At 34.8% G+C, this 19,572-nt stretch overlaps 1 protein-coding gene across 1 annotated transcript in view; it reads left to right on the plus strand.

Annotated features, from left to right (window-relative positions):
* The window catches only part of CSMD3 (CUB and Sushi multiple domains 3), a 1,171,706-nt gene that overhangs the window by 669,919 nt on the left and 482,215 nt on the right, over positions 1–19,572 (plus strand). The window lies entirely within an intron of this gene.

Here is a 19,572-nt window from a genome sequence, read left to right on the forward strand (position 1 = left end):
TTAGGCAAGGTTCTTTAAGAAAAGATTATAATTCTGCCTGGTCTTTTTTCTCTACCTGCCCTTGGGCTTATTAACATGACCGGTTTTATTACCAAAGAAAGAATGAGTTTGCCTGATAAATATTTAAAGGTTAAATTTTAAAAGTTATTGTAGATTTAAATTGTGTGAACTTGAATGCTTTTTTTGGAGTGAAACCTTTGCTAATTTAAAATTGCATACTCTGTAACATCTCTGACTTGGGTTGCAAAATGTATGTGAAACTGTATAACTGAGTCATTCAGCAAAGGATAGCAAGCAGTATCTTGGTTAATTTCTACTGAAAGCTTCAAAAAGGTATGGTTGAATATTTACCACAGAACCATGCAGAAGAATTGGAGTAAAGGAAGTGATTGTATTGCTCATAGACATTTACACTGAAAGAAAGTTGAAAACTTAATATTGCCAAGAGATTGTTACGTGGCTAATGATTTCATCCCTGGCTAATAATTTTGTAGTGGTGAAATCATAGCTGTTTTACACATCTTTTCACATTTCTACATTTCTTTCTTAATTGTTGGTGCTCTAGGTCTTAGTATGGATTTATGTATTTTTGTGTGTGTATGGGTTTTCCTATTTGCACTCATCTTTAGAGATTGACTAAAACCTCATTCTGTTTATAAAAACAGCCAGTAATTTCTATGCAACCTTATTATGTGCAAAATGTTTAAATCCTAAGAACTGTGTGCTTTTGTTTTCAGATAGACTTATTTCTTTTTTTCCCCTTGAATTTTATTTTATTTATTTTTTTATACAGCAGGTTCTTATTAGTTATCCATTTTATACATATTAGTATATATGTGTCAACCCCAATCTCCCAATTCATCCCCCAACCATCCCCACGCCGCTGCGGCTTTGCCCCCTTGGTGTCCATACGTTTGTTCTCTACATCTGTGTCTCAATTTCTGCCCTGCAAACCGGTTCATCTGTACCATTTTTCTAGGTTCCACATATATGCGTTAATATACGATATTTGTTTTTCTCTTTCTGACTTACTTCACTCTGTATGACAGTCTCTAGATTCATCCATGTCTCTACAAATGACACAATTTCGTTCCTTTTTATGGCTGAGTAATATTCCATTGTATATATGTACCACTTCTTCTTTATCCATTCGTCTGTCGATGGGCATTTAGGTTGCTTCCATGACCTGGCTATTGTAAATAGTGCTACAGTGAACATTGGGGTGCATGTGTCTTTTTGAATTATGGTTTTCTCTGGGTATATGCCCAGTAGTGGGATTGTTGGGTCATATGGTAATTCTATTTTTAGTTTTTTAAAGAACCTCCATACTGTTCTCCATAGTGGCTATATCAATTTACATTCCCACCAACAGTGCAAGAGGGTTCCCTTTTCTCCACACCCTCTCCAGCATTTCTTGTTTGTAGATTTTCTGATGATGCCCATTCTAAATGTTGTGAGGTGATACCTCATTGTAGTTTTGATTTGCATTTCTCTAATAATTAGTGATGTTGAGCAGCTTTTCATGTGCTTTTTGGCCATCTGTATGTCTTCTTTGGAGAAATGTCTGTTTAGGTCTTCTGCCCATTTTTGGATCGGGTTGTTTGGTTTTTTAATATTGAGCTGCATGAGCTGTTTATATATTTTGGAGATTAATCCTTTGTCCATTGATTTGTTTGCAAATATTTTCTCCCATTCTGTGGGTTTTCTTTTCGGCTTGTTTGTATTTCCTTTGCTTTGCAAAAGCTTTTAAGATTCATTAGGTCCCATTTGTTTATTTTTGTTTTTATTTCCATTACTCTAGGAGGTGGATCAAAAAAGATCTTGCTGTGATTTATGTCAAAGAGTGTTCTACCTATGTTTTCCTCTAAGAGTTTTATAGGGTCCGGTCTTATATTTAGGTCTCTAATCCATTTTGAGTTTATTTTTGTGTATGGTGTTAGGGAGTGTTCTAATTTCATTGTTTTACATGTAGCTGTCCAGTTTTCCCAGCACCACTTATTGAAGAGGCTGTCTTTTCTCCATTGTATATGCTTGCCTCCTTTGTCATAGATTAGTTCACCATAGGTGCATGGGTTTATCTCTGGGCTTTCTATCCTGTTCCGTTGATCTATATTTCTGTTTTTGTGCCAGTACCATATTGTCTTGATTACTGTAGCTTTGTAGTATAGTCTGAAGTCAGGGAGTCTCATTCCTCCAGCTCCATTTTTTTCCTTCAAGACTGGTTTGGCTATTAGGGGTCTTTTATGTCTCCATAAAAATTTTAAGATTGTTTGTTCTAGTTCTGTAAAATATGCCATGGTAATTTTATAGAGATTGCATTGAATCTGTAGCTTGCTTTGGATAGTATAGTCATTTTCACAATATTGATTCTTCCAATCCAAGAACATGGTATATCTCTCCATCTGTTGGTATCATCTTTAATTTCTTTCATCAGTGTCTTATAGATTTCTGCATACAGGTCTTTTGTCTCCTTAGGTAGGTTTATTCCTAGGTATTTTATTCTTTTTGTTGTGTTGGTAAATGGGAGTGTTTCCTTAATTTCTCTTTCAGATTTTTCATCATTAGTGTATAGGAATGCAAGAGATTTCTGTGCATTAATTTTGTATCCTGCAACTTTACCAAATTCATTGATTAGCTCTAGTAGTTTTCTGGTGGCATCTTTAGGATTCTCTATGTATAGTATCATGTCATCTGCAAACAGTGACAGTTTTACTTCTCCTTTTCCAATTTGGATCCCTTTTATTTATTTTTCTTGTCTGATTGCCGTGGCTAGGACTTACAAACCTATGTTGAATAATAGTGGTGAGAGTAAACATCCTTGTCGTGTTCCTGATCTTAGAGGAAATGCTTTCAGTTTTTCACCATTGAGAATGATGTTTGCTGTGGGTTTGTCTTATATGGCCTTTATTATGTTGAGGTAGGTTCCCTCTATGCCCACTTTCTGGAGAGCTTTTATCATAAATGGGTGTTGAATTTTGTCAAAAGCTTTTTCTGCATCTTTTGAGATAATCGTATGGTTTTTCTTCTTCAGTTTGTTAATATGGTGTATCACATTGATTGATTTGTGTATACTAAAGAATCCTTGCATCACGGGGATAAATCCCACTTGATCATAGTGTATGATCCTTTTAATGTATTGTTGGATTCTGTTTGATAGTATTTTGTTGAGGATTATTGCATCCATATTCATCAGTGATATTGGTCTGTAATTTTCTTTTTTTGTAGTATCTTTTTCTGGTTTTGGTATCAGGGTGATGGTGGCCTCATAGAATGAGTTTGGGAGTGTTCCTTCCTCTGCAATTTTTTGGAAGAGTTTGAGAAGGCTGGGTGTTAGCTCTTGTCTAAATGATTGATAGAATTCACCTGTGAAGCCATCTGGTCCTGGACTTTTGTTGTTGGAGGATTTTAAATCACAGTTTCAATATCATTGCTTTTGATTGGTCTGTTCATATTTTCTATTTCTTCCTGGTTCAGTCTTGGAAGGTTATACCTTTCTAACAATTTGTCCATTTCTTCCAGGTTGTCCATTTTATTGGCATAGAGTTGCTTGTAGTAGTCTCTTAGGATGCTTTGTATTTCTGCGGTGTCTCTTGTGACTTCTCCTTTTTCATTTCTAAGTTTATTGATTTGAGTCCTCTCCGTCTTTTTCTTGATGAGTCTGGCTAATGGTTTATCAATTTTCTTTATCTTCTCAAAGAACAAGCTTTTAGTTTTATTGATCTTTGCTATTGTGTTCTTTGTTTCTGTTTCATTTATTTCTTCTCTGATCTTTATGATTTCTTTCCTTCTGCTAACTTTGGGGTTTGTTTGTTCTTCTTTCTCTAGTTCCTTTAGGTGTAACGTTAGATTGTTTATTTGAGATTTTTCTTGTTTATTGCAGTAGGCTTGTATAGCTATAAACTTCCCTCTTAGAACTGCTTTTACTGCATCCCATAGGTTTTGGATCATCGTGTTTTCATTGTCATTTGTCTCTAGGTATTTTTTAATTTCCTCTTTGATTTCTTCAATGATCTCTTGGTTATTTAGTAACGTATTGTTTAGCTTCCATGTGTTTGTGTTTTTTATGGTTTTTTCCCCTGTAATTGATTTCTAATCTCATAGTGTTGTAGTCAGAAAAGTTACTGATATTATTTCAATTTTCTTAAATTTACTGAGGCTTGATTTGTGACCCAAGATGTGATCTATCCTGGAGAATGTTACATGTGCACTTGAGAAGAATGTGTAATCTGCTCTTTTGGGATGGAATGTCCTATAAATATCAATTAAATCTATCTAGTCTATTGTGTCATTTAAAGCTTGTATTTGCTTATTAATTTTCTGTTTCAGATGATCTGTCCATTGGTGTAAGTGTGGTGTGAAAGTTCCCCAGTATTATTGTGTTACTGTCGATTTCCCGTTTTATAAATGTTAGCAGTTGCGGTATGTGTTGAGGTGCTCCTAAGTTGGGTGCATATATATTTACAATTGTTATATCTTCTTTTTGGATTGATACCTTGATCATTATGTAGTGTCCTTCCTTGTCTCTTGTAACATTCTTTATTTTAAAGTCTATTTTATCTGATATGAGTATTGCTACTCCAGCTTTCTTTTGATTTCCATTTGCATGGAATATCTTTTTCCATCCCCTCACTTTCAGTCTGAATGTGTCCCTAGGTCTGAAGTGGGTCTCTTGTAGACAGCATATGTATGGGTCTTGTTTTTGTATCCATTCAGCAAGCCTGTGTCTTTTGGTTTGGAGCATTTAATCCATTCACGTTTAAGGTAATTATTGATATGTATGTTCTTATTACCATTTTCTTAATGGGTTTGTGTTTGTTTCTGTAGGTCCTTTTCTTCTCTTGTGTTTCCCACTTAAAGAAGCTCCTTTAGCATTTGTTGTAGAGCTGGTTTGGTGGTGCTCAATTCTCTTAGCTTTTACTTGTCTGTAAAGCTTTTGATTCCTCCATCGAATCTGAATGAGATCCTTGCCAGGTAGAGTTATCTTGGTTGTAGGTTCTTCCGTTTCATCACTTTAAATATGTCCTGCCACTCCCTTCTGGCTTGTAGAGTTTCTGCTGAGACATCAGCTGTTAACCTTATGGGAGTTCCCTTGTATGTTATTTGTCGATTTTCCCTTGCTGCTTTCAATAATTTTTCTTTGTATTTACTTTTTGCCAATTTGATTACTGTGTGTCTCGACGTGTTTCTCCTTAGGTTTATCCTGTATGGGACTCACTGCGCTTCCTGGACTTGGGTGGCTATTTCCTTTCCCATGTCAGGGAAGTTTTTGACTATAATCTCTTCAAATATTTTCTCAGGTCCTTTCTCTCTCTCTCTTCTCCTTCTGGGACCCCTATAATGTGAATGTTGTTGTGTTTAACGTTGCCCCCAGAGGTCTCTTAGTCTGTCTTCATTTCTTTTCATTCTTTTTTCTTTATTCTGTTCTGCATCAGTGAATTCTACCATTCTGTCTTCCAGGTCACTTATCTGTTCTTCTGCCTCAGTTATTCTGTTATTGATTCCTTCTAGTGTATTTTTCATTTCAGTTATTGTATTGTTCATCTCTGTTTGTTCTTTAATTCTTCTAGATCTTTGTTAAACATTTCTTGCATCTTTTCGATCTTTGCCTCCATTGTTTTTCCGAGTTCCTGAATCATCTTCACTATCATTATTCTGAATTCTTTTTCTTGAATGTTGCCTATCTCCACTTCATTTAGTTGTTTTTCTGGGGTTTTATCTTGATCCTTCATCTGTTACATAGCCCTCTGCCTTTTCATTTTGTCTATCTTCCTGTGAATGTGGTTTTTGTTCCACAGGCTGCAGGACTGTAGTTCTTGCTTCTGCTGTCTGTCCTCTTGTGGATGAGGCTATCTAAGAGGCTTGTGCAAGTTTCCTGATGGGAAGGACTGGTGGTGGGTAGAGCTGGCAGTTGCTCTGGTGGGTAGAGCTCAGTAAAACTTTAATCCACTTGTTTGCTGATGGGTGGGGCTGGGTTCCCTCCCTGTTGGTTGTTTGGCCTGAGGCAACCCAACACTGCAGCCTACCTGGGCTCTTTGGTGGGGCTAATGGTGGACTCTGGGAAGGCTCATGCCAAGGAGTACTTCCCAGAATTTCCGCTGCCAGTGTCCTCGTCCTCATAGTGAGACACAGCCACCCCCCGCCTCTGCAGGAGACCCCCCAACACTAGCAGGTAGGTCTGGCTCAGTCTCCTATGGGATCACTGCTCCTTCCCCTGGGTCCCGATGTGCACACTACTTTGTGTGTGCCCTCCAAGAATGGAGTCTCTTGTTTCCCCCAGTCCTGTCAAAGTCCTGCAATCACATCCTACTAGTCTTCAAAGTCTGATTCTCTAGGAATTCCTCCTCCCGTTGCCAGACCCCCAGGTTTGGAAGCCTGATGTGGGGCTCAGAACCTTTACTCCAGTGGGTTGACTTCTGTGGTATAAGTGTTCTCCAGTTTGTGAGTCACCCACCCAGCAGTTATGGGATTTGATTTTATTGGGATTGCGCCCGCCCTACCATCTCATTGTGGCTTCTCCTTTGTCTTTGGATGTGGGGTATCTTTTTTGGTGAGTTCCAGTGTCTTCTGTTGATGATTGTTCAGAAGTTAGTTGTGATTCCAGTGCTTTTGCAAGAGGGAGTGAGAGCCGACTCATTTCTTTAGTTCTGCACTTTTCCATGTTACACTCCACATGAGTATTAATCCTATGGATATGTATTAAAACTAGTAAATATCTCATACAACTTTGTGTGTGAGAGAAATATAATATTTACAATATGAAAAAAAACCTGTGATTCATGGGAAGAGCAAAACATCACCATTAACAGGAGTTTGGAATAAGTTGATTCCAACTCTCATGGAGGACTTTAAGGAGTTCATAACTTCAGTGGAAGAAGTCACTGCAGATATGGTGAAAATAGCAAGAGAAGTAGTATTAGAAGAGGAGCCTGAAGATGGGACTGACTTGCTCCAATTTCATGATACGCTTTAACAAATGAGAAGTTGCTTCTTATGGATGAGCAAAGAAAGTCTTTCTTGAGATGGAATCTACTCCTGGTAAAGATGTTGTGAAGATTATTGAAATGACAGTAATGGATTTAAAATATTACATCAACTTAGTTGATAAAGCAGCAGCAGGGTTTGAGAGAAGTGACACAATTTTTGAAAAAGTTCTCTGGGCAAAATGCTATCAAATAGCATCATATGCTACAGAGAAGTCATTGGTGAAAAGATGAGTCAATCGATGCAGAAAACTTTATTGTTGTCTTATTTTAAGAAATGGCCACAGCCACTCCAACCATCAGCAACCACAACCCTGATCTGTCAGCAGCCGTCAACATCAAGGCAAGACCTTCCACCAGTAAATATTATGGTTAGCATTTTTTAGCAATAAAGAATTTTTAATTAAAATATGTACATTTTTTAGACATAACGCTATTGCACATTTAATAGACTGAAGTATAGTATAAACATAACCTTTATATGCACTGGGAAGCAAAAAAAAACAAAAAAGTGACTTTCTTTATTGTGGTATTTGGTGGAAACGAACCTACGTTATCTCTGAGGTATGCCTGGAAACAGGTTGGAGGAGGAGCTGGCTGGATATAGCTCTCCAGGAATGAGTGCTGGAATTCTACACAGGTAGCTACTATACACTCTACCACAATCAAGAGGGTAGGAAATTAAGCAGCATCCTCTGAAAACCCTAAGGACAAAGACACACCACTGTAACTAAAGCGAGTGACCAGATAGCCAAGACTGGGAAGCTTCTTCCATTGGAGTTGCTTTTTCAACACCCATAAAGCTTGAAAAGTGATTGCTGTAAAAATGCTGGGAGGTGGAGGGAGGTGGGGGGCAGTGCACATCTCTAAAGACTTTACTTGTCAGCAGAAAAATATCAGTCAAAAGCATCAGGAGATTGTTTTTTTCCTTCTGCCAGATATCTCACAATACATATAATTGGTATAATTTAATTAGTGTACAGAATTATAGCTGCAAGGGAACCTGGTAAATACAGTTTTTACCTTTCTGGATCCTGCTGCACTGAAAAGGTAAATTAGAAATTTGTGGGAATAAACGCTGAAAACCAAGTGACCATATCAGTACATATTGATTTATTTTCCCTACGAAAAGCAAAATGGTTATTAGGAAAAAAATTAGCAAAATTTTCCTGTAGTTCTTATTTCTTTCTCATCTTCCTTTTGTGATTTAGAAGCTAAGCATGTTCTCAGAAGTCATATTAAGGCATTTTAAACATCTGTTATAAAATAAATGCCCTACATTATCTAGAGTCATTTTGTTTATTAATTATTATTAGTGTATTTCTTAAGGACTGTGAAGTTTTTCAGTAGAGTATAAAAATATTTGAAGTCTGTAAAAAATGAAAACAACTTCAAAATACAAAAAGAAAACCTGGAATTGACATTAGTCAGTTTTTATTTGGATATCTACACATATTCATTTTATAATAACTTCATTAGTTATACAGTTTCATATTCAAGAAAGGTTTATTACTATGAAAGCAATGTGTTGGCTAAAGTTCTTATTTCCCAAGCATTCCTGAGTATCCATGATGATTTTGAAAAAAATCATAGCCAACTATAATAAATTATATACTATTAAAAAAGTCAAAATCAATATTATACAAATCTTACCTTTTAAGGAAAAAAATGCATAAACATATTGTGTATTATAATTGGAATGTATGGCATATGACTGAGACTATTTTCTTCCTTTTAAAGAAACACAAGCATACTAACAAATTAAGGCAATTTACAATTTATCAATTTGTTCCACATATGTTCTGCAACAGCTGATCAGGCTCAGCTTTATAAAGCTGTGCTCACTTTTGCTCCAGCTACTGTATGTACTGCATCCTCCTTTCATCCCCCAACGCACACCATTTTCAGAGCTATATTTCTAAATCAGAGATGTGGCCAGGTCATTTCCCTGCTTGAAAACTTTGAATAGCTTCATAATGTGCCCAGGATAAATCCAGGCTCCTCAGTGTGGCTCCCTGAACCATTTTCTCTAGCCAGACCAGCCTGCATACCTTCCTGCACTACACCTTACCCATTCCTGTGTCTGTCCTTGTGTTTGTGATGCTGTCTGCACTTGGAAATGTGTCTTTATTCTAATTTGGCTGACTACTCTTCACCCTTTAAATCACCCAATTCTGTGAGGTTTTATCATATCACCTATGCCCAAAGTCATTTTATTTGGTAATTGAAAACAAGTAACCAACTAAATAAGTAGGATGGAGTAATGAAAACATAATTACTATACTAAAGACAGTTCTATTCTCCCTTTTAATTCTCCATGTGAAATTATGACTTACTGTCATGACTTTTATAATTACAGTAATTGAATCAAGATAGGTATTTTAAATTTGGGTATGTATTTACTGAATGATAAATACTGTATTTTAGTAACAAGAAACTTTCCTCCAGTGTTCTTCACTTAAAGAAATGAGCAAAAAAAAAAAAAAAAAAAGAAATGAGCAAAAAGTTAGAAATAAATTACTTACCTTGAATTGTACTATTATAATATATATGCATTAATATATCCAAAAATGACATGGGAATTATGTATTGTGGTAAAGCATTATTCTTCAAAGACTGGTGATATTCATAAACTTCCTTCTTATTAAGAAATTCTTAGATTCAGTTTAGGCTGTCAGCGATATTCCTTCAGCAGTAATCTTTCAACATAACAAAGACAGAGCTCTTTGTAGTGTGGACAAATTGCTGCAGTATGTTCAACATGCTGAAATTTCTAAAAGTACATGTGAAACAGATTTTTTAAATGTTCATTTCTTTTTAGTTCTCTTCTTTAAGATGAAAATCTTTTCATAAAGATAAATTTAGTCTGCTGTATATAATAACATTGCCTAATAGACCATTTCATATATTTAAGATTCTCTTCAGGAAATGATTTTACTTAGCAGCTATATAATATTTGCTTACTTGTGTATCTATTTATATTATCTTGTTTAATCATTTGTTTGTAATGAAATATCATGGCACAAGGGGCAGGTAATTATTTTACTTGGCATATTCCAGAAGGTATACAAAATTGAACCAAATATTTATCACAGTGATTTTTACTTATATAATGCAAGCATTCTGGAGAAAAAGCATATGGTAAAGACAGTTTATTTTCCTTTTAAAGAAATACATTTTTTAAAGTCCAATGTACATTTTCAATGTTAAATGAAGTTTCACACTACCAAAGAGCCTTCACAATGTTACATTCTTCTAAAAATCAAGAAGAAACCACATGGTATTTGAAAAGGGGGAATTGTTAATTTCAACACCTTTTCATTCCCCTTCCTCCACCTAATCATCCTTCAAGTTGCTTCTCTTGAATCTTGTAAATTCTCTAAAAATGTAAGCGTGTTAATCTTGTTTTAAAATAAGACAAAAATCAATTGAGGAGATTTAGATAGTATATTTCTTTAGGGTTTCTAAAACATAAGTAATTAGTTTATTTTTGCTATCAGACAATAAATGCAAAAATATCTAGCCTGTTGCTTGGAATGTAGAAAACATAAATAAATAATGATGGCATAGGTGCACAGTCTTCCAAAATACTCTATGTGTGAAGTGAGTTATCATTAAGAGAAGATTTTTATTATCCAATCTAATTTCATTTTTAAACTGAATTTTAAATTTACTAACAGTAAATTCTCTGCATGGATAAGCTTATCAATGATAGTGGCAATGATGTGTTATTTGTATGGCATAACAGAAAGCATTTTGGCACTACCATTTACAGGTTTGGTGGCACTGATAAGTCCTTTATTCTCTCTGAAACATATTTCAGTTTCCCCTTCTGTAAATGGAAAAGACGAAGAAGCTTGTTAGAATTAAATGAGATAGTCAATATGGATGAAAGCATCATAAACACTGAAAGATACTAAATAAATATTCTTCTTATTCATATCATTATTTTTTAAATTTTGTTTTAAACTGCATCGCATCTATCAATTTCTCACATTAGTTACTACAGTAAAAAGTTTTTGCCTCTTAAATATAAATCCATGGGAATAATTCCAAATGAATCAGTTTATGGTATTGCTACTTATAAAAATGTACTCTTTAGTTACACTCACTAAGTAGTATGGATCAAAATGATTTTTTTTTAAATTTTTATTTATTTATTTATTTATTTATGGCTGTGTTGGGTCTTCATTTCTGTGCAAGGGCTTTCTCTAGTTGTGGCAAGCGGGGGCCACTCTTCATCGCGGTGCGCGGGCCTCTCACTATCGTGGCCTCTCTTGTTGCGGAGCACAGGCTCCAGACGTGCAGGCTCAGTAATTGTGGCTCACGGGCCCAGCTGCTCCGCGGCATGTGGGATCTTCCCAGACCAGGGCTCGAACCCGTGTCCCCTGCATTGGCAGGCAGACTCTCAACCACTGCGCCACCAGGGAAGCCCTCAAAATGATTTAAAATTATATATGGGAGAGATGTCACTGCAGTTTAACTAAATTTTCACACAAAATTAAAATTAAAATATCCATTCTGATATTTCCAAAAGGATTCTTTGAAGTTTTTCTGTATATATACACAGTCACAAGGAAATATTAATCCCAGTGATTGAGATGTTATTATTTGTTTCCTTATTGAAAAGTGACTCAATACATAGCTTCATTTAGAAATCAAAGTGATTCTTCACTAAGACCAAAGTAATCTTTGTATGAATTAAACCTAGTCATTAAGAAATTCTATATCCAGCTCTCCTCCTTTGAAAATTATTGTCACTATGTTTTTTTTTTTTTTTTCTGGGAGAGTTTAAGCTTTAATAACTTTGCCATATCCTTAACAATATGAAGAACTTTTAAACTATTTTCTACTGCAAGCTTATTTGCTTTTGTTTATTAAGATTTGGTTTGCCGTTATTTTCAGCATAGTTTTTGTTCTTTTTTCCAAACACATGTACACATAAGCACTCACACACAAGTACATGTACACGTGCACACACAGGCACTTATATGAATATGTACTAAATATGCCTTTATGTCCACTAGCACCAGGTGCATGTTTTGCCAGGCCCAGTGCAAAATGAAAATGTTGGATCTCTTGTTCAGAATAATTAAGAATTTCAAGATGGCAAAAAAAAAAAAAAAGCATTAAACCAAAAGTGAGGCTTTTCTGAGAGTGGGGCCCAGTGTGATTGCACAGGTCACACATTCACTAAGAAGGCCAGGCTGTTCACATTCTCTGCAGGAAAACTATGCAATCTTCATAAGTAGTTAGCCTTCATCTTCATTTTCTTGCTATTGAATCTGTTATGTATGAGGAGGGAAAATGGTAATAAAATACCAGTTAGTGCTATTAATGTTACTCTATGATCTAGTATAGCTATAGGATATACACATTTTTTTTAACTCCTCAAGAGTAGTATATGGATCATGTTTCTATTCCCTGAACTTGGGTATAGTAAAATCAAACCATTGTCTTTGTACCAATTAGTAAATAACTTTTCTCATCTGTTAAATCTCTGAAGTGTTACACAGTTAAGTGATAGGCAAGAAAAAATATCTATTTCTTAAAATACAATATCCAAACTGTATTTCAACACATTGTACAGACTGCCCTCTCATGGGAAGAAAAAAGCCTTAAAACTCTCTACCTGGCATAAGGAGTAAACTCTAATGGAGTAACTTAAGCATAGATTTCCTGAACAGATGTATTTTGTGTATATCCTATTTGCATCAAGAATAACCTGTCAAACATTTTTGGACTCTGGGGATAACGGAAAAGGAGGCACTAATAATGAAATGTTGCATCATACGCCTATGCAAAAATGATTTCAATGTGAAAGTGTTACTACACTATTTTATAATTTTAAAATAATTCTACCAGAAATCTGAGTCCTCTTCAACTCTATATCAGCTTTAGCGTATATGTGTTTGGGTTGTGGCAGATGGGTATGGATAGGGTAAAGGTAGGAAATTAAGTGGTAACACAATCTGTTTTATACCTGAACCTCTTGAAAACAGAAACATATGCCATCTTAAAGGTCTTTTTTTCCCACTATCTCAGAGGAAATTATTCCTGTTTTTGTCAAGCCTGTTGATTCCATTGCTCTTCATTTCCTATGAGACTACCCTTCATCAGTTTTCTCTTATTTCACAAGTATCTTTAAAAATTTTCACCGGCTTCTTTCATTTTCATTTCTATTCATTCCTCAACCCATTACAACTTGGGTACTCTACCTAAATTGCCTGAATTACTCAAATAATCTTTTTTTTGCCTCCTTCTTTTTTTAAAATTATAGACAGATAACATGAGATGTACTCTTGACAAAAATTTAAGTGTGCAGCACTGTTAACTATAGACACAGTGTTGCACAGCAGATCTCTAGAACTTACTCATCTTGTATAACTGAAACTTTAAACCTGCTGAACAGCAACTTACCGTCCCCCATCCCCACCCCAGCCCTGGCAGCCACCATGCTACTTTCTGCTTCTATGAGCTTAACTATTTTAGATGCCTCATATAAGTGGAATCATATCCTGTTTGTCCTTCTGAGACTGGCTTATTTCACTTAGCAAAATGTTCTAAAAGTTCATCCAGGATATCATATATGGCAGGATTTTCTTCTTTTTTATTCCATTGTATGTATATACCACATCTTCTTTATCCATGAATCCATTAATGGACATTTATGGTTGATTCCATATCTTGACTATTGTGAATAATGCTGCAATGAACATGGGAATGCATATATCTCTTAAAGATCCTGATTACAATTCTGTTGGATAGATACTCAGAAGTGGGATTGCTAAAATACACAAAGAATGAGTCAAATGCTGGCTTGTTCTTTGGACATTTGTTTTGAAAAATAATATTAAGTGCAATAAAATATCCTTCATTTCACATTTGACTTGCACAGTGTGATCACAATGAGAGCTATTTTTGAGAAAAACTATTTAATGGTTTCCCACTTTTCTCAAGGGCCTCTCAAATCTTTGAAATTCAGATGTCTCTTCTGAAGTACCTAGTGTGTTATCATTATTTTGCAAGACTTGCAAAATTTACTTTCCAAAAATTTTGCACTAAAGAAGCTATTCGTTAGTGTTAAATTATTGGAATTTTTGCATAATAATAATTATATAAGTGGTCAGCTCATTGGTGAATAATTTCATATTATGGGTATTGCTTTGTTATGTGAAGATTTTTACTGAACACTTACATACCAAGGACTTCCCTGAATAATTGGATGCAAACATCTGCATCTTTTGATCCACTACTTGGAAGGATTATTTAATCAGTCTTTGAGATGCAAACTTCAAATGTATAAAATGGATAGTTAGTCATTTTAAATATTAGTAGATTTTCTACTTCAAAAATGCCAGACTGACATAAGCACTTATGGAACTCTGGGCTAATCTCCCCTCCCCCCAACATTCATCTGCAGCAGTGATACCACAATTTATAAACCAAGGTCAGGTTATATCACTGTACACTTACATGTTCATTACTGATCAAGACTATTTTTCATCTAGCTATCAATCAAAGTATCATCAGAATGCAATCATAGTTCTAAGAATAGGAGATGAGTTTACACAATAATTTACATTAATAAATAATCTACTTCAGACACTAAATATTTTAATCTGCAATAAATATCTTCATGGGTGGAAATATAAGCTATAGTAATGGATTCATAAACTCACTACTTGGAAAAGGTCAAGAAAGGTTTTTCTTCATTGTTATCATATTCCTTAACTGCATAAATGAGATATGCAACTAAAGCTTCCTTTAGAATAGTAGGAATTAGTCCTAAGGAATCAGGGTCACTCGTTATGAAGTCTATATTTGGTTTTGGCACATCCAGCAGCTTTATTATGTATCTCATCACTCCCATTTTTCTTTTTCCTCATTGTTGAGGTGGCAGTATAGTTTATTGTTCAAACCAGGGCACTTCTGAGAATGATATGGGATGCTATCAATAACAACAGTGACACCATAGGCATAAACTGAAACTGTCCAGGGCAAGCCAGGACTTACGTTAACCTGTCATAGTACTTTTCCCTTTAAAATTTCTGTGCCAAGTTCTATCCTTTACCTTTCAAGAAAATCTGCCTTTAGCTATGGATCACTTTAAAGTGTCCAGCACTTGTCTATGACCATGGCACCCTGAACACGCCTGATCTCATCTAAAGTGTCAAACACCAATAAGTAATCAATATATTACCTCTGAAAAGCTTCAGCATTTTTAACAAAAGACTAAAGCCTTAAAGAGATGAAGCTCTAGTTTAGGTAATTCCAAAAATCTTCCAGAGAGGGAGTATGTCATAAATGGTGCTAATTAAATGCTTGCTTCTCCACCTATTACTAAATTTGGTATCCTGTCAAGTTCTCAGAAGTTTCCAGAAATAATATGCCCTTTTATATGCAGTGTTTTCTTGTATCTACATTTGCATATGCCTTCCCTTCAAGCAAATTGTGCTAGATACAGAAAGCTGCCCAGTGGTTCATCCAATTAATTATTTCTGCCTTACTTCAAGTCTTATCTCTCCCCTAGATTTTTAGTTCCATTGATGCTTACCTTAACCTTTCTAAAAGTGAGCACAAGAGGTAAATATTTAACAATATTAAAGTATTTTCAAAACATCTTAAAGAGAAAACAATTAAAATGTGAAAGTAAATTTTTGCAAAAGTGATTCAGCTATTTCTATGAGCCTGTTAGATGAAAAACCTCTAATTTCTGTCAGGGAGCTAGTTACTGGCATGGGTCCAGGGATTTCCTTCCATTCTTCACTGACAAAAATATACTCATTCATTTATTCATTTATTCATTTGCCTATTCAATAGAGTTTACTGTAGTCAAGCACTACACTAGAAATATAAACTATAAGACAGTACAGTTTCTATCTCATAGTCCAGCAGGGGAGATAAATACACAACGTTGAATTAACAATATTATAGAGTTAACCATAACTCTATAGAACAGCAAAGAGAAGAAAATCAAAGAACACCAAATAGGCAGATCTTCACAGAGTTCATAGACCAGTGGAATCCTGAAGCGTTGAGTACATTTACCAAGCAGAGGAATGGAGAAATTTTACTGCAAGCTGAGGGGAGTTCTCATAAGGACACAGAAGCACAGAGAATGTGGTGTTCAGGAGGCTGCAAGCAGGCGCATGTGGCTAGAATGCCAGGAACCCATGGTGTGGGCCTGTTAGGCAGATAGGTCAGAGTGTGAATGGACCTAGAAAACACAGGAAGGGGTTTTAACTAAGAGTTACCAGGATTTAACAAAAACATTTATGAAGAAAGCTAATTCTGTTAGCAGTGTAAAAAACATTTGTAGAAATATGGGGGAAAAATGTTGAGGGCCTAAGGGAAATCTGTCAGTGACAAGGGGTTGGCGTTTAACTCATCCAAAAGCAATGAGACCATTTATTCATCCATTCTACATATATTGTATACTTACATGCCAATATTATGCTAGCTGGTAGGCTTCCAAACATGAATTAGCTACTCAAGTATAATTTAAACAGAAGAGGACTTGAACACAGTCTGTTTTCATAAAATTGAAAATTGAGATATGGTCTCAATTTCCTGTGTACCTTGGTTCTTAAGGTATATAATTTAAAATTTTAGATTTTGATAGTGCATGGATGAGGATTTGTGTTAAACTCACACATCTTAACCCACAACTAATTCCTGCCCAAGGAGACAAAGCTGGATGATAAATCAATAAAAACAGCAAAAAGTATTATGTTATTCTTGGCAGATTTCTCCACGAGGTGAGTGAGAGTATGACAGTGGTCAATATTAGAGTGGCTATGCCTGAAACATATATTTTCCTAAAATGACATTGACCCAATAGACCCAGACCTCTCATTCAAGGAGAAAGCTGACCTTAAGTTCTGAGCACCTTTTAGCAACCTGCAGGTTACAAGTATTGGTTTACATGTTCTCTCTTTCACCTGGACTATAAGCTGCTTGTCAGCAAGAATTGTCTCTTATTTATCTTTGTATTTAGTCTAGCACACAACACTGGAACATAAAATTGTAAAACATTTGTCAGTGAAAATTAAGATAAATGGGTATCTGAGATATGAATACAGAATACTTCCTATTAACACTTATATGGGAAACTCTGATCCAAAATTTTTTTCATTATTAGCAAGATCAGAACCTCCCATTGGGATTTAATATATTCAAGTTGTTTGTTTCCTGGATTGTTTGGGGGCAAGAAAAGCCAAATTTACACCTAATTTTCTCCTCCACTCACATTGTGCTTTTCTAACTTTTCTAGGATTTTCTGTAGATGTGTTTGTTTTATTTATCAGCAGACTTAGATAATAACCATTATCTAATACAGCTCATATTTAACTGTAAATAGGGCAAGCCAGATTTGTAGAGTAATTGGGATGTTTTAATAGAAAGTATTTTTATTTAATTTTTTTATTCAAGGATATCTCTCAGAGTTAGACACTTTTGTCCCAGAAAACAATTTTTTTTTTTTAAATTTATGTATGTTCTCTGCCACAACCAGAGGGACTTTCAAAACAAGACACAAAGAGAGAACTGTCCAATGAACTCTTCCTTCCTTCTAAATTCAGGGACCTTTCACAGTACAGCCTTTTCCTTGGAAGCTGTAAACAGTACAGAGGGATGAATATAACATAGGGAAGTACTTTATTAAAAATTTTTTCTCTTATGAATTATCATTACAAATATAACTATATCCTCAGGAATTTCATGTCATTTGGCATTTATTCTTGTTTAGCACTTATCAGTCCTAATGTATTAAAATATTTATGTATCTGAATTCTCTTCACTACATAGTAAACTTCTTTAGATCAACTTCTAATCTTTATTCCTGGAATATTATCTCACAAAGGGCTGGTACAAAGTAGTTGTTTGCTAAATATCTGGTGAGTGAATTATTTTCTGCTACTCATATTTTAAAATAGTTAGCTACTTCCTCTGGAACAAACAATATTCACATATTAAATTGATTTTGAGAGGAAGATCTCTTCCAAATTTGAAAATCATTTAGAAAAATTCAGTATCACTCAAACCATGACTTGGGATTGTTCTTAAAGTATCAAACCTTCTGAGTTAATAATTTAACCATAAAATATTTAATTTCAAAGAGAAAAAAAGACATAGTAAGAAATCAGTGCAACTTTAACTTGTGCATTCATTATAATTTGAGTAATGGTAATTCTTAAGTTTTTTGAGCACTTTCTATTTGTTAAACATCCTTCTATGTGTTTTACATGGAAATGTTTTCAATAAATCATCACAAAACCTTGTGAATTCAGCCCTGACTAGAAGAACTAATGGTCTATCATTTCTTTGATCAAATAACTCACTAAATCATTTGATTTCTGAATAGCAATTGCAATTCTGCTGCAGAAATCTTTTTTTTTTTTTAATTTTGAAGAGATAACAGCTTTCCAAACACTTTAAAATTTCATGACCATCTGAATTATTTTTTGCCAATTTACTATTAGTTAACATGACCTTAACCCATACCCACTCCATCCACCTGCTGTCCCCCTCATAATTAACCCCCTTTACTTCCTTATCTTTTCATCTTAAGATATATTATATATGTATATTTTATAAATATATATATATAGTTTCTTTCTCTTTCTTGTCTGTCTCCTCTTTTGCTCCCTCCTATTCTTTCAGGACTTTTAACTTATATACATACATTATTTTCTCTTTCTCTTAAAATGTAAATTATAATGTTAATTTATTTGATCCATTCCTTCATCCCCAAGTAGCCAACTTGCATTTACTTAAGGTTTCTTCCAAAGGTCTGTCTTTTAATTGATTTGTTTTACTGTTCAATAAGGTATTTGTAGCTCCTTCGGGGTGTTCAGTAACTTGGCAGTCTTCCATGTAGCCTCTGTAGGCAATATCAAAAGAAAACTCCTGGAGGAATAATAGTGATGAAATGCCCATGCTGCGTATGCATTTTCTGATGTCCAGAGTACTCTGGAGAAATTAATTAAGCCTCACAGCGCCCCTTTGAGGTGTTACTATTATCTGCCTTTTGGGTGTGTACAAATCTCAACATGTTCACTAACATATTTGCCCAGTGTCAAAGAAAAGTGTTAGTTTCATACTAAGATTAGCATTTAATTATTATTTTTTAAAGTCAATATTGTTCTTTTGCTGCTGTATCTCTCACTGGTGTTCTCTCTCTCAATCTTTCTCTCTTTTTTCTCTCTCTGAATAGAACTAACATAATCTCATTACCATATGACTAAAAGCTCTTTTCATATTTACCAAAGTAGTGAATACATATATCCTTAGAGTTTTTTTAATTATTTCAATACCAATTACTTTAAAATTTACAAATCACTTACCTTTTTATCTCTTTCTCCAGTTTTACTTATTAAAGTTGTTCAACCCATTTTTGCATAATTAGGATTTATCCTTATTTTTAATTGTACAGTCTACATTTAGAAGTACTGTGTTCCTGTGGACACCAAGGGGGGAAAGTGGTGGCGGGGGTGGTGGTGGGATGAAGTGGGAGATTGGGATTGACATGTATACACTGATATGTATAAAATAGATAACTAAGAAGAACCTGCTGTATAAAAAATAAAAT

This window comes from Balaenoptera ricei, chromosome 17 (genome assembly GCF_028023285.1).
Source record: "Balaenoptera ricei isolate mBalRic1 chromosome 17, mBalRic1.hap2, whole genome shotgun sequence".
NCBI lineage: Eukaryota > Metazoa > Chordata > Mammalia > Artiodactyla > Balaenopteridae > Balaenoptera > Balaenoptera ricei.